This window comes from Austrofundulus limnaeus, unplaced genomic scaffold (genome assembly GCF_001266775.1).
Source record: "Austrofundulus limnaeus strain Quisiro unplaced genomic scaffold, Austrofundulus_limnaeus-1.0 Scaffold29, whole genome shotgun sequence".
Lineage (NCBI taxonomy): Eukaryota > Metazoa > Chordata > Actinopteri > Cyprinodontiformes > Rivulidae > Austrofundulus > Austrofundulus limnaeus.
The window spans coordinates 530,831-546,013 of NW_013952431.1; the positions used below are offsets into that span (position 1 = coordinate 530,831).

Here is a 15,183-nt window from a genome sequence, read left to right on the forward strand (position 1 = left end):
CCCCCCCACTGTCCCCTCCTCTAAAACATTTCTGCCTGCAGCTAACAGCTGATACAACTGGAGCCTGAGTTTCTGAGCGATGAAAATTGTTCCCATTGTGTAGAAAACATCGACTCGTCCGTCTCTGAAATCAAGCGGTCCATACAAAATGAAGAATAATGTGTTTTTACACCTGACTGTATTAGATTGTTAATAATAAGCAGAAGAATGGACTTTTTTTCTTTTTTCAGCAGAAGCAGACTTCTCTGTGAAATCTAATGTCTAGGCTGGACAAAATGGGTTGCTAAACTAGAATTTTATGTTCATCTAGTTCAAATATTCACTGCCTTTTGAGTCGACATGTTGCATGTTTTTCCTCTTTTTTTTTGTGAAGTAGAATTAAATAGATATGTCTTTTGAACATGCTGTAGTTGTAATYGTCTATTATGAAAAGATGTAACCTGAACTTTATGCATTTGTCAAATATATGTACAACCTGCTCCTGACCTTTATAACAAATAATCCAATCCTTTAACGTTGTTCTGTTTGTATGAGAAGTTTTATCTATCCATCCACAACTAATGTTTTTTTATCGTTTTTAAGACCAAAAAGTGATGCAGTTAGGAACAGACCTCTTGAGCTGCATTCAGATAACATCTTTAAAACTGACTTCCAATCAGGGATTCTATACCGGACAGTTCGRTTTGAATAAAACATAAAAGGACGAGATCCATTCGAGCTGTAGCAATAAATTACTTCTCACCTCACTGACTTGACAGTTTTCTGTTTTTTCAGCCTGAAGAACAAATTATTCTAAATGCAGCAGGTGTAATTTCTTTTCAAATATACTGACATTAGGGCCTGTGTTCTTATATGAACCTAACATGGATTCAATTACAGATCTGATGGATTCATGTTTGTGCCCACATGAAAAAAAGGGAGAGAAAAATAATGACGGGCTTTTGGTGGACAAAGGCAGCCCCCCCCCCCCCCACACACACACACACACACACACACACACACACACAGCGCACAGATTGAGTGGAACTCAAAAGGTCCCCTAAGCTGTAAAGGCGATGAGAGTGATTTGTTTTCTATTCTCTGATGGGTGCACTTCAGTCGATTCTGGTGAAAATGCATCCTTGTTCTCCCCCAACACTGCCGCCATCATCGCTGCTAAATGATGCCAAATCATTCTCTCTTTCTCTCTTTATGCCTCCTTTTATCTTTTTCTAGGGRTGGCTGTTTGTCTCGGTGCCTCGAGCCACCATTTTGGAGGCTATAGGTTTTTTTGCACTGGCAAGTGAAAGTGGAGACTTTACAATTTTGTAAGCAGAAGAGATGAAACCTAGGGTTATACCTGGAACCAACATTTTTTTTACTTTGCTTTATCTAATTTCCTAAAAAATGAGAGGAAAAAAGTCATCTAACCAGGCGAGAGTGGCAACTTATAATAATCAGTCTTCTTTAGACCTGGTCTAATTGATAACCTTGAGATCTAAACAGCGTCTCTTCAGTGAAAATTTGCTCACTTTCAGCTGCTTTAGCAACTGATTTTGACTTCAGGTTTTTAGCTGAGTGTGACCATGAATGAGAGCATTTTGATTTACATGAGAATAAAGAATGCTTGTTAGTAAGTTCTGTTTTGTTTTTATCAAATTGATGTGTTTTTCTGTGAGGCACAGTATAAAACAAGCCCATTGTAATGTACTTTTATATTTGTATAACACCGGAAGTATAGTACCAGTTGTTAGAATTGTTGGTCTTAGATTTTAATGTATTCAACTGTAGGTATTTAATGCTTAAAATAAAGGTTATGCTACACCATGATTGTGTGCTGGGGAGTTGGTGAGACTTAAAGCCCCACATCCGGTGTGCAGACTCTGGTTCCAAAAACCTCCAACATGGCAGAGCTCATAAAAGGAATCTCCATCCATCCATCCATCCATCCATCCATCCATCCATCCATCCATCCATCCATCCATCCATCCATCCATCCATCCATCCATCCATCCATCCATCCACATAAATGCTGCAACTGAGTTTTGCATCTGTGACCTTGTTGCTGTAAGATGACAGCTCCCACTACTTTTCCATTATGCATCGATACAGATATTATCATTATATATTTTACTGTTATTATAACATAATATAATAACATTAATAAGAGCCATAATGAATCCTATTAGATTGTTCTTAAAACAATAATCATCTTTGATCTCTGACTGCCCATTAGCTTGACTGAGCTATCTCRTGCAGGTAAGACAATGACTGCTCATAATTTTTAAACAGAACATGTCTTAAAAAGTCTGAACTATTCCTTTATTTTGCCTTGTTTTACCGAATATGTGAGGCTTCCAGACTCATTGTTTTTGAWTCATAGCCTTGGGTTGATCCTCTGAACGTCTGAGAGCTCCCACARCTCATTTGTTGTCAGCTTCATTGGAATTTAGTGTTTTGTTCAGCAACTTTACCTGCAGACACCACCACACACACACAAACTCTTAACACAAGCCAAGCTATTGATCACAGCCAGAAGGAGCAATTCCATTTTGTGTGCGTTTGCTGAGGAGTTATCAGATTTTTTTAAGAGCTGGGGAAAAAGGGATATTTTCATCAAAATTCAATTGCCCATGTTCTCGAGAGGTTATCAAAGGTGTCAGGAGTATCATACCGTGCAAATGGCATGATGCCTTAAATGGTAAATGGTCTGAACTTAAAGGGAACTTTTTTACGTGGACATGGTTCTGCYCAGTATTCCTCATTTAACACAGTCCACTATATAAAAGGTTTACACACACGAATTTTCTCTCCACTGATGGCAGAGCTGCCACACAAGGCAACAGCCAGGAGAAAGATCCACCAAAGACATTTAGGGATTATTTGCAGCCAACCTAATACGTTGATGCTTTCTGAGAAAATAAGAACCTAATGAGCATAAAAGCCCTTAATGGATGATGAATCCAGCATTCTTTCCAGGAAAAACGAAAAACCACTCCACATCATCCATCTTACTGAAAAGGAATTTCCAGCAGAAAAAAAAACATTCAATTTAACCTAAAAAAACTTGGTTAGGTTTAGAAATCTAAAGCTACTTTAAAATCAAAATCCCATTCGCATTACAATTAACTATTAATTAAACTAGAATAAACTTGTTCACAAACCATTACTATGTGTTGATATGTGGCAGAGATACTGTGGATTWCAGTAGTGATCCTCATAGTATTAAACAATTAGTCATGGCCCTGGAGGTTTTCATAGTAAAGTAGAYGAATTAAACTTTGCATCACATTTCAAATGCATTTTACAGTAACTTCAAGTTTCCAGCAGTTTGTAAATTAAGACAYCTTTATATGATCAATAATTTGTACCACAATGGAAAACATACAGTATATCGGTTGAGGATACGTTTAGACACCAGCTTCCTGCAACCAATAAAGGAGAGGTGGGTAAAGAAAATTAATGGATGGATAAAAAAAGTTGAAATTAAACTCCATTAAATTCAAATCAAATCTAATGGGATGCAGGAGGAAGYAACAGACTTAGCTTGCCTTTAGGATTCTTCAAGATGTGAACTGAAGAAGTCAGGGATGAAACAAAGATGCCTTCTCTTCATCCTGAACTGCTGTAACAGAGAATGAAGCTATATCCAACTGATTTAACTGTGGAAAGAACTGTTTTGTTTTTGTGTTTACACAGTAATGTTCTGTTCTGTCGCTTTTGTAACTTTTTGTCCAGGGGACGAAAAGGAAACTGCTGTGACAAAGTTAGCAACTACGATAAAGTTTGGAAGGTTGAAAGTTCTCTCCTATTTCAAAACGAACACTAAATCAAACTTTTCTGAAAAGGGAATAGAGATGGGACGAATGGGTCTTTGAGGGGAGCTGGATCTTAATTATCCGTTTGTTAAAGAGAAATTCAATACAGATGTTAAATTTTGAACAAATTACGTCATTATGTGGGAAGATACATCATCACATATGTGGAACCCCCTCCGCTTTCCCCCTGAGCTGCTGTACTCCACCACTCTGCCTGTCAAAAAGTAAAGGAGGACTGACTGTCTCTGTAGTTAAGAAGGAAGTATAAAGATATTACAAGGAGTACAAAAATAATAAAACCAAAAACAGCTCTACATAGTCTGCAACTTGTATGGAGCCATTCAAATAATTTGGATCTTTACTTCACTAGAAGGGAAAGACTTGCACTAACATGGACAAAATACTGTGATTAAAAAAGGGGGAAAGAATGTAAACAAAGATCATGTGATTTTGAGTTGATATCAGTTAATATTGTTTTGTGTTTTGTAAACATTGCTTTATTTGCATATGAAAGCACTTCTACACTTTTCTTTGCATTAGAGTAAAACTAATCTTTCTGAGAAAGTGTTTGACTAACGCACAACTTATATTTCTGTTGTATGGTAATACGTTAAAGTGTACATATAACAGAACCRGACACTACTTMTACTTTAACTAAAGAATTAAAAGGYATGTGTTATTAAATTGAATCATATCAAATTTGACTTGCAGAAAGACAGTAAAGGGATTAATTAGATGTAATTCCTGAATTTTCTTTAGGCAAAAAATCTGAGCTCTTAAGCTGGGAGTTCACACATTAAGCCTATCTTTAATATTTAGTTACAACAAATATGTTTTTATAAAATTCTGCAATTTTTGTACATCATTGCAAGAAAAGAGTGGAGTTTGGGCCCATCCCAACTTCTGAATGGTCTGCAGTAAACAATCTCAGGGTCTTTATTTATCTTGAAATTAACACAAACAGAAAGACAATAAAAATCMTGTTTGCTCTGGAAATGGTTCGATGTAACACGATCACAAGTTCTGATTGAACTTTCCTCATCACTTGTTGGCTGCAGAGGCAATGATGTGCAGTTTGATCATCAAGTACATTAGGTTGGTTAGGCCACCTGCGGAGTTTCTCCCTGCACTCAGGCATAATGCATTTTTAAAGAGAGTGWAGCGTTTACGGAAGACATTTTGCGGAATGACAGAAAATGGCAACGTGATATCAGTTTACAGACATGTAAAATCAAGCTAAACCTGRTTTACAGTAAATTAATGTGCAAAGGCAAAAACAATTTTAAAGTGTTAGGCACTGTAAAATTTTCTTCAGACTTACGTAGTCCAGAATTTAATGACTTTACAGCACAGATCCTCATTTCATTGCTGAAAATGTTGATAATATTAATGATGTAATGATCAAGCTGCATGGTTCATGTCATAAACATAAAATAATACTGCTTGTGTCAAGTTGTCAGAAKCATAGAATATGAAAATCAAGCAACATTATTTGACGTTTTCTATACAGAATAAAGCTGCATGAGAAACTGACATGCATTACTGTTGTTGATGCAGCTTGATGCACAATAATGGCGCCTGTATGCCCGTGTCAATATACATAGCAACCAACTGATGATGTCCAGTCCAGTAATGTATATTGATAGATTTCCGGTGCCTTTGTGACCTCTGCTTTTTGTAGCTTCACTGTTCCACCTGCCTCCSTCTCARTCACACACACACACTCTGTTCCACCTCTCTGAGTTCTCTTCCACCTGTTCTCCGTTCCCACCACAGATCACACTGCAAACATCACAGTCCACAGGGATTCCTGTCTAACCTGAGCTGTTCAGCTTGGTTTATGCTTCAATAATAGTCAGCGGTACAATCGAGTAGAAGAATCAGAGAGGGATGAATTATGATCGTATTGTGACCTGAATTAACATTCCTCTCTCCAACCRCCAGCTTTGACTTACCCAGACAATGTGTTCTTATCTGAGTGCTATAAAAGCCACTAGACTTCCTGGCTCCATCCCAGCCAACTGATATAATTTTCACCTCCTTATTGAAATTACTTCCTGTTCCGAACCCCACAAGCCTGTTCGGTTTTAAAGACTGTTGTTCTCTTCAAAAGGATCGTAAATTCCAGACTCCCCTCAGTTTGACTGAGATCAAAGAACTACATTCTTCAGTAAATGTGAAAAAGAAGGAAAAAGATGAATGTTTCTGTGTATCTAATGTTTTCTGTTTTCACATGTCTTATTGCAAAGAATGTTATTTAATCCATATTTTTGTTCAGAAAGAACAAAAAAGCCATTGAAAAAGATCCACTACGTTCTTGTTTATTTAACTATTAATACATTTTAAGTAGTTTAGTAGTGTATGGTGTTTAATTTTCACAGGCAAAATGTCCTCCTGAAGAAGATGTTCTTATATTTCATGATTTAAGTAGTGTGTGTTTTGTTTTATTCATACATGTTCAATCTTTAGAAAATTTAGGATTTGAGTTTAATAATTAAATATGTAGCCATTTCCTTTTAGGATAATTGTTGTTATTTTATGGTTAAAATGAAGTTAAACATCTGAACTATCAGAGCTGCCTCCACACATTTGCTGAAAACCCTCAGAGCTAATGGAAGGGTTTGATGTTTGTAGGCTACACCCTGATAGGTGAACTGGAAAATTTTCTGTGCGCTGGATAAATGCTTGTATGAAAATACGCGTCCTGTAAATCTACTGACGTGAGCCAGTCYCCAGGTCGAATAGATCGAAACAGAACGTTGTTCGTAAGCTTTCCGAACGTGTATTTTCTCAGGTGTGAATTGAGGCACCGTAAGTCCAGTATAGGACTCAGCGAACCTCCTTTCTTTGGAATGAGGAAACAACGGGAATAAAAGCCGTTGTTCATTTCCTTCTCTGGCACAGTTCGAATCACCCCTCGCAAAATTCACAAAATTCTCAAATTTTGGTCTCTAAAGCCTCCGAAGCTTGACCTGTGGCTTCTGACCACATCTCTCTCACTGGGGGAACGAGTGCTCCAGTACTTTTGTGCATGGAGAAAACCGTTTTTGCCGTGACACAAGAACCTGCGGCACTCTGACTTGAACTTTCTGCTCTCCTTTGCTTGAGGTGGGAGGGAGCTGTAGAGATGTCCCCGTGTGAGCTCAGGGCAGAGGYCTCCGTGAGTGCTGCCTGCTGAGCTTCTGCTAGCCACCACAGCTCCTATGTCGAGTGCTGCTTTTTCCCTTCGGGGGGTGGGAAGCGTGGTTAGGAGACCCTGCGGAAGCTGCTGCAGCAAACAACCTTTTTGCCCCACTGCTTCTGGGTCTGCAGTCCCCGCCGATGGAATGTTGGTTCTGGTGACTGGAACCTGGATCCCTTGTAGTTTCCGCTGCGGCCCCTCGCTGCCAAGGCTGCAAAGCCCTGACGAGCCAGTGGCAGTGGGCATGGTGCTGCTTTGCGCAGAAGACCCAAGTCAAAAGCCTCACCCTGCTTCTTCCTTATGTCGCTAGCTTGCTGCATAGCTGTGACTGCCTCTCCAAACAGCCCCTTAGCTCACGACTGGTTGAATGGGGGAGTCCATGATGGACTGTTTGTCCTTATCCGGCAAGCTGGACAGATTCAGCCAGAGTGACCTCTCTCCCGCCGCTGCCAGGCCCATGATGCGGCCACAGCCCTGCACCGCGCCTCTGGAGACACGGAGGATGAGATCCGTCACGACACAGATCTCTTCCCAAACTGCTGGACTCGGGGTGCCCTTATCTAAAAGGACCCCCATATCCTGAAACAGCTCCACCTGGTAAGCTGAAAGGAGCATGACCACATTCAGGTTTGTTACGGACTGAGCTGCAGACTTGTATACTTTCTGGTACATGGAGGATGTGAAGCAGTCCCTCTTGCCCAGGAGCGCGGGTCCTGCAGCTGTCAGAGTGGATTGGCAGTTGGGATGAAGGTGAAAAGCAACTGACTGCTCCACCACTGGGGGGTCTGCGAGCCCCAGAGCTTCACTGTTAGCTATTTCTAGCCCTGAGTAACCCCTGATGGGCACTCTGTGGTGAAAAGGCTTGTCCCAATACCGCCTCCTTTCCTTCATGCACGCGGGAAACGCAGGCATGAACTGCTTTGCCTGGGTCTGATGGGAGGGCAGGATTTTTCCATCATTTAAATCCCTCTCTTCACCCTTGTCATCCCACGAAACTGGCCACTCGATGGAGAGCCGGGCTACGGCCCGTTTACACACACCATGGAGGTCGACTTCATGAGACGCAGGAGAGGGTTAAGGTCCATCACTGATGGAGCTGCCTGGTTGTGATGACTGGGCTGCGGGAGGGAGAATGGCATTCTCATCGTCATCCTCATTGTCCCACTCGAGGATGTCCAAATTCATGTCCTCCTCATCGTCCTCCCCACAGATATCCTCATCCTCACCATTGAGAAGCTGGTCAAACAGCGGAGGAAACTCCTCGACGGGTCTCTCCAACTCCACACTGTCTCCCCAGCTCCTGCCCGCCGCACCTGTTCCACCATCGGACTTCGCGCCAGGCTGCGTTCCTGCCTCAGAGAGACATGAGTCAGCTTTTGAGGCCACTGCAACCCGCAGGTGTCTCTGCAAGATTCGCGGTGCCATGGGTTGACAGTGGTTGCATGAGCTGGGGTCTGCCAGCARCTCCTTAGCATGTTTCACTCCCATGCACATGATGCAGAGGGAATGAGGATCCTTCCCTGAGAAGGTGTACCCGCAGGAGGCTGGGCAAGGACAGGACTCGAAGTCCTTAGCCTTGCCGCCACCCGACTTCCCCCAAGAGGAGCCAGCAGTCGCCATCCTGCCAGCACTCAGCTTTGACAGCTTGAGATCAAGACGAAGAGGATCCAGGTAGCTGTTAGCGAAATGAAAAATTTCTTGACAAAAATGTGTTTTTCTTTACAAAAATATATATTTCTTGACAATTTTTTCCATAGATCCAAATCACTTGAAAAATCTCACGTTCTGGACTAACCTTGACGGCTGAGTCTGTGAACAGTTAAAAGAGTAATCCAAGTCCAGGACCAAAGTAGGAGCTACTCTGATCTTCATGTGGAAGAAAGCGAGAATACGAAGTGTCGGGCAGGAGCGCTTATAAAGGTGGGGCGCCCCCTTGTGCCAAGCACATTGGAGCTTCCATGATTGCTTACGCATTGGTTTTCCCATAGTGAGATACCGAGTGATGTTTGAAAGAGAACCACACTGCTGCTCACAGAGTGAATTTGGAGAAACATATCTCTGTAAATAACTYCTCAAACATTTTATTTGGGTGGTAAAACAAGTTTCAGGATTGTTGTGAATTTCAGAAATCAATTCTACAGCATTGTCACATTGCAAGCTTATTTCAAGGTGTCTGTTTTCACACAATCCCACAAACCATAGGCCTTGTATAGCTGTGAAATCATGTCATGCAGAATGCTGCATAATTTTCTTCAGAAATATTGTTTATGTTCAACACAAATTATACACTATATCAAAAGCCACCAAATTTAACTCTGACCTATCCAGTCCTGATTGCTCTCTTCTTTAGAAAAGTCACAATTCTTGCTTCTTGAGACTCATGCTCCTTCACGATGGGAGATATACAGTAAACGCTCTTTTGTTCCATTTTCAGTTTGTGCAACATTCACAAACTTTTTCCCTTACTAACCTTTGTCCCTGTTTTAACCCAGCTTTGGTTGTCTTTGTTCTAATGTCCTGTTACTGTATTACCATTTATTGTTGTTTTTCTTGCATTTTGTTGTGCTTTTACAACCCACAGTAAAACTGAATTTCCTCTTTCAGGGACAAAAAACTGCTGAACTAAATGGAAGCTCATGGCAGATAATCACTTTTATAATTGGGTTTATTTACATACAGCAACAAAGAACACTCAACTCAGACAGCTTTACAACAGCTTGTAAAGAAAGCAGGACAGATGTCTATGTAGCGTTATGAAGATATGTAGATCAAAAACTGAAATTTGCTCATGAAAATTCATGTACAATTAATACTGTAATATTTTCATCACATAGACAATGCATTTATTTTTGGTTTTGTCCTTTAAGCACAAACATTTAAGCAAATCAAATCCATTTTCTTTCTCAACTTCTTCGCAGGGAGCTGGTGCCTTTCTCCAGAGGCAGAAGACACACTGGACAGGTCCATCATAGAGACACAAAACAATCCCACTCTCACCCACATTGAGGAACAACTTAAATTTACAAATGATAAAAAAGTAAAAAGATATACAGCACATACTACAGCAAATAAAAAACAAGGACAACCTTTTCTTCTCATTTGTGTTCTGACTATGGCTGTTGGTCATTTTGTAGATTCTGTTCACCCGCTCGAATATCTTATAATAGCCAGATGGGCAATTATCAGAGAAATGTAAGCCATTAAACCAAAAGAACGCCTGGTGTCATTATTTCGATGTAACTGAGGAGGCACAGTAAGTGTGTCCAAACTTGCCTCTGTGAATTTGGTGGCAGAGATCAAGTTTACAATAAGCTCAGATTTCAGCAGTTCAGCTGAGGACACAGTTGTTAGGATACGAGATGCAACAAAATAACCACTGCCTATTTTTGTCATGTAAAATTTAACATAAAACAAAAAAAGGAGGAAATATTTTAAATGTTTCAGGAAGTGAAACCATAGCTCAGTCTACATCTATTTTATCAAAACTGTGACATCATTTGAGAGACTATTTTGTGGTACTATCAATATAAAGTTAAAAAAAGAAAGAAATTCTAGAATAATGATAAAATCTACCACAAGATTAGAGACTGACAAAAATTAAACYAAGGTTTCGTAAAAAATATTGTAGTAAATTGGAACAAGTGTCAGAGCTAACTTGTTTCAATGATATTTTCTGAAACAAAACATAAAGCAGAACTATTTTTTGTACTTTTAGTCTAAAATATGCACCACACACCATACACAGTTCCTCCATCATCCTAAGTGTGCTGCTTCCTGGAGTTACACTAAGCTTAGTGCAGTTCAAATCTTTGGAAGTGGGGTTTGGTGTAATTGTGATGAACAGTTAATATCTTACCTGTTCTAGATAGCTTTTTGAATCACTTCAGTTTGAAAAATACATGAATTCAGATTGGATTAATAAGATAATTGAAAACTTGAACAAAACAAAAGTGGATTACTGCTGTGTCAAAACAAAACCAATCTGTGTGTTCATGTGAATGAAACTTTATAAATCAAGTCAGTTTTAAATTATATAGATATTCAGGCAGAAATCATCATGCTTAGAGATATGCAGAAACAAAACACTTAACGCAAATGTAAAACAGAGAACTAATTTATTTTCAAAAAGTAAACAAAAATGCTGACGATGCAGCAAAGTACTCGCTAGAAATAATCTCAGAAGGAGAACAAAAGCAAGAACAGCTTACAAACACAATGCACAGAATCTGGACAAACTAAGTGACAAAGTATATAAAAAAGACACTAACAATAATGACAAACACCTGGGGGAAAAGTGAGGCTCAGGTGAGAACAGGAAGTATTCAGAGCATGTGATGGGAACAACTCCCAGTTACTCTCACAACAAATTTTAGCCCACTTTCTGTCAAACAGACTGAGTCATAGCTTTTTTTTTTTTTTGCCAAGGTGTGCCAGTCATCTTGAACCATGTTGACTCCAAAGGTTATTGTTGCAGCTGATTACTTTCTGAGAGTTTTATTAACATTCGTCTGCTGGTTCAGGAAATACCTTGCTAACAAAAAAACAAAAACAAAACAAAAACACATACACAAAGACATGGGGAAAATATAATATTGCTCACTTTTTATGATGTTTTATGCACGAACAACAATGACATTTTATCAGAGAAGTTTAAAGACAACAGAAATCGGAGTAAAAAAAACATATGAACCTAACACATAAAAACTTAAATTGACATTGTGACATTTGTAAAACACATTTTAATTATTTGTGAAAATCAAACTTGTTACATGTGAACACGTTTTTTTGTGTGTGATTTTGGAGCAATTTCAGCATGTTTATGTGGTCGCATGAGGCAAACCTGGTGATGTGTTTTTCTCTAAGCAAAGACCTATCTACAACAGGTATGTAACCTTCCCACAMAATCCCACTTCCTTTACTGTTTAAAGGACTGACAGTGTAATTACTATATTCCTCGAATGCTTACGTGTTGCGTCACAAGTGGAAACAGAAAGCAGATGGAACAAGGAAACAAACACTTTGGGATTTTACTAGAAACTAGTGCCCCAAAGTAAAATGTTGGGAAAACTCTGTTTAGATAATAATCTAGTATTAATGTCAGAAATATAGTGACTCATTTCATTTAAAGTTTGCTCTTTGATTTCTCTTGCAGCTGAACACAACTGTACATTCCGGTGTTTTGGCAAACCTACAACATTTACAGCTGGTGTTGATGTTTATCTAACTGAGGCCAGGTTTCCATCACAGAATTTTTCCTTAAGAAAAAAAAAAGAAAAAGAAAAAAAAAAACCAGCACGTACAAACCTCCCCTTATCGTGCTTATAATCATGTAAATCTTTGTTACTGATACACACGATAATCAAAAAGAAAGCGTAAGAGAAGTAAAGTGAATTTTAGTGATGTAATGTGTTTCATAGTGTTCCCACAGAGTTTCTTGTAAGTGCTCCATARGTTTTCTCCGACAGGAGCACAATCGTACGTTTCATATCTGTTACACCACAGGCTAGAGCTGACTTCACTCATCTGCACTTCCTGTCCTATACATGTGCAAAACTACACCTTCCTCCTCCCACTGCATGTGGCTCTTCTCTCTTTTGCAGTTCTCTTCATCCCCTTTAGCACACCCTTTACTGACATTTAGGCTGTGYCTTCGGACGGAAAGTCACAAGCAGAACAAAATTATCAGACGGAGCAGAGACAGAAGAAACACCCTTGRACGCTGTAATTATTGTTCTAGCTAATAATTAATTATCCAACTCAGTCGAGAGGACCATGTGGGACTGACTGTGTGTCAGCAGCTCTGAGTGGCTTTCTTTTTTGAAGTGTGCCTTCTGACCTGTCTCCACATCTGGAACATCTGTGGAATGTGTTGAGAACTCGTTGCCACAGGACAGCTTTCTTCAACAACAAGCRTCTTACCATAAACAGCAGGTGAGATCATTTCAGACACAAGTTTAAATGTGAAATGCCTTAAAAGCTCTGCACTCGAACATGAAAAGATTATGTAATCTGTATTATTTTTGCTCAGGGTGTTGGCTGGTTTTGACATTGATGTTGTTTGCTGGGTATTTTATTACCATAAGTGCAGATTTCCAGGAAAAGACAATGAACTTGACACTGTATGAGTGAGCAACTTGGAAATCTTGAGTCCATCTTAAAGCTTCAGTGTGTGAATGCTTTGTTTCAGAGTAAAGCAGAACCCAAACATCTTTAGTTGRGGTGTGACGTCGATGGAACAGTTTTGAGCTCTAAAACTTAAAATAAGACGGATGATTATGGTGGGAAGCAGAGCAATATACCCCTGTCYTCTCAGAGCAGAAGTTCTTTTTAAAAACAGCCTGGTTCATGCAACTATTTTGAAGCGTGACTCCGTTGTTCTGTTGGTTCTGTTGGATAAGTAAACCTACTTAAACTTGGGCAAGTGTAGACAAAAACCTTAACAATAATTTACAGTAAAATGCTTGAGAGACACCTACTATTGCAACTTGTTACAGTTGGTCTCAGTTCTAGGGAAACAGGGGAAATACCAGTATGATTAATAATCCTATCCAGTCTGACGACTTCAGAAATGATACTTAAAACAAGAGGCAAAACCTTCCAATACAGATTTTGCTGTAGTTTCAGGTTATTAGAAAATTTTATGCACACATAACCACACAAAATCTGCACTGCCAACTCTGAAGTTCCATTTCCCAGTGGTCCTCCGCTGCTGCAGTGGTTTAGTGGCTTTTTGCGACATGGAATATTAGTCAACACTGCAATATTTATAATGTGTCTGCCAACGTGAAGGGATCACATTTATAGCATTTTGAGGAACCAGTTCTGATGCCACATCAGCCAAGTAARCTGGTAAGACAAGAAAACTTATGAATTCATGTGATGCGTGTAGTTCAGCATCATTAGGTCTTCTTTTAACGAGAGTAAAAACTTTTATCTGTCTTGTCCTTTTTAGATAAACGTTTTACAGTGAATTTGTCTTAAAGAGAAACCTTTTGATATATAATAACAACAAAACCAATTCCTTAATGTTCATAAATCAATTCACATTTCAATCAGCTATACTTGATTATGAATCTATGTTGAATTAACAGTTACATCACAACTATTTTTTGACTAAGGTAAAATAAATAATATTATAAGAATTATTATAGTGTAAAACTGACTACAATGAGAGGATTGTAGTCAGTTTAAGCTTTCACACGAATCACATTAAAAGTTTCTATTACAGTCATTTTAAGTCAGCAACCATCCAGTTTGGTCCTGCTTCACATAGTCATCAGTTGGTCATTTTCATTGTCAAATTATTTGTTCATGATCTTTCTGCCAAATCCCACTTCAAAGGTTTGTCAATTTCTGTATAATGGTATCAGTTTCTATCAAACTATCACATTACAAAAAGAAATGTCAAAAAWTTTTTGTCCTTACAAAGCATTTGAAACATAACAATGTAAATATTTAATGGAGCTTTTGGACCAGTCTAATCTGATGGTGTGGGAAAAATTGAACTCTTGTTTAGAAGCATCTATAGAACTAATCTACATAGTTCACAGGTGTGGGACAGAGCTGATGTCAAGCTGGCACTGCTAGTATGGCAAGTGTGGTTTGGCCAGTGCGGTGTACATTTTAGGACATCCTCAGTTTTACTTCTCAGTCATCAGTTGTCAACAAAAAGGTTTTCAGTTTTACTTGTCAGTCGTCAACAAAAAATCTGTCAGTCTCACTGGTCAGTTTCAGTTTCATTTGTCAGTTTTCCATTTTACTTGTCACATTTGAGGTGAAGTGCTTTTGAACGAATGCTTCTACCTCTGTTATCAGTTTATTTATTTATTATTTACATTTTTTTGGCGCCTTCTGGAACCTGATCACCGCTACTGCCTATTGGAGCTGACGAGACGTGGGGCCGCCATCTTAGAACGGTCGCCCGCTCCACTCAGTGTGATTTGTGTAGCAGGCACAATTAAGTATCAACACGTTTAATAAATCACAACTCGCTGAAACCTGAAGTGACTTTCACGCCTTTTCTTTAGCTGCAAACCTTATACATACAGCTAGCATWGCTACATGTGTAAGAGCATGTGGTTGTGCGTATTTAAATGTTACTGGGGTTAAAGGTAATGTATTTTGCAAAACAGAGTGATCCGTTCATGTATGTATGTATGTATGTATGTATGTATGTATGTATGTATGTATGTATGTATGTATGTA

The 15,183-nt window shown here is 39.1% G+C and overlaps 1 protein-coding gene across 1 annotated transcript in view; it reads left to right on the forward strand.

Moving 5' to 3' along the window:
* Positions 1 to 12,147: 12,147 nt before the first annotated feature.
* Positions 12,148 to 15,183, forward strand: part of gpr184 (G protein-coupled receptor 184) — a 6,348-nt gene continuing 3,312 nt past the window's right edge. The window contains exon 1 of the mRNA XM_014005223.1: positions 12,148 to 12,909. The gene's annotated coding sequence lies outside the window, so the exon portion shown is untranslated. The remainder of the gene's footprint in view (positions 12,910 to 15,183) is intronic.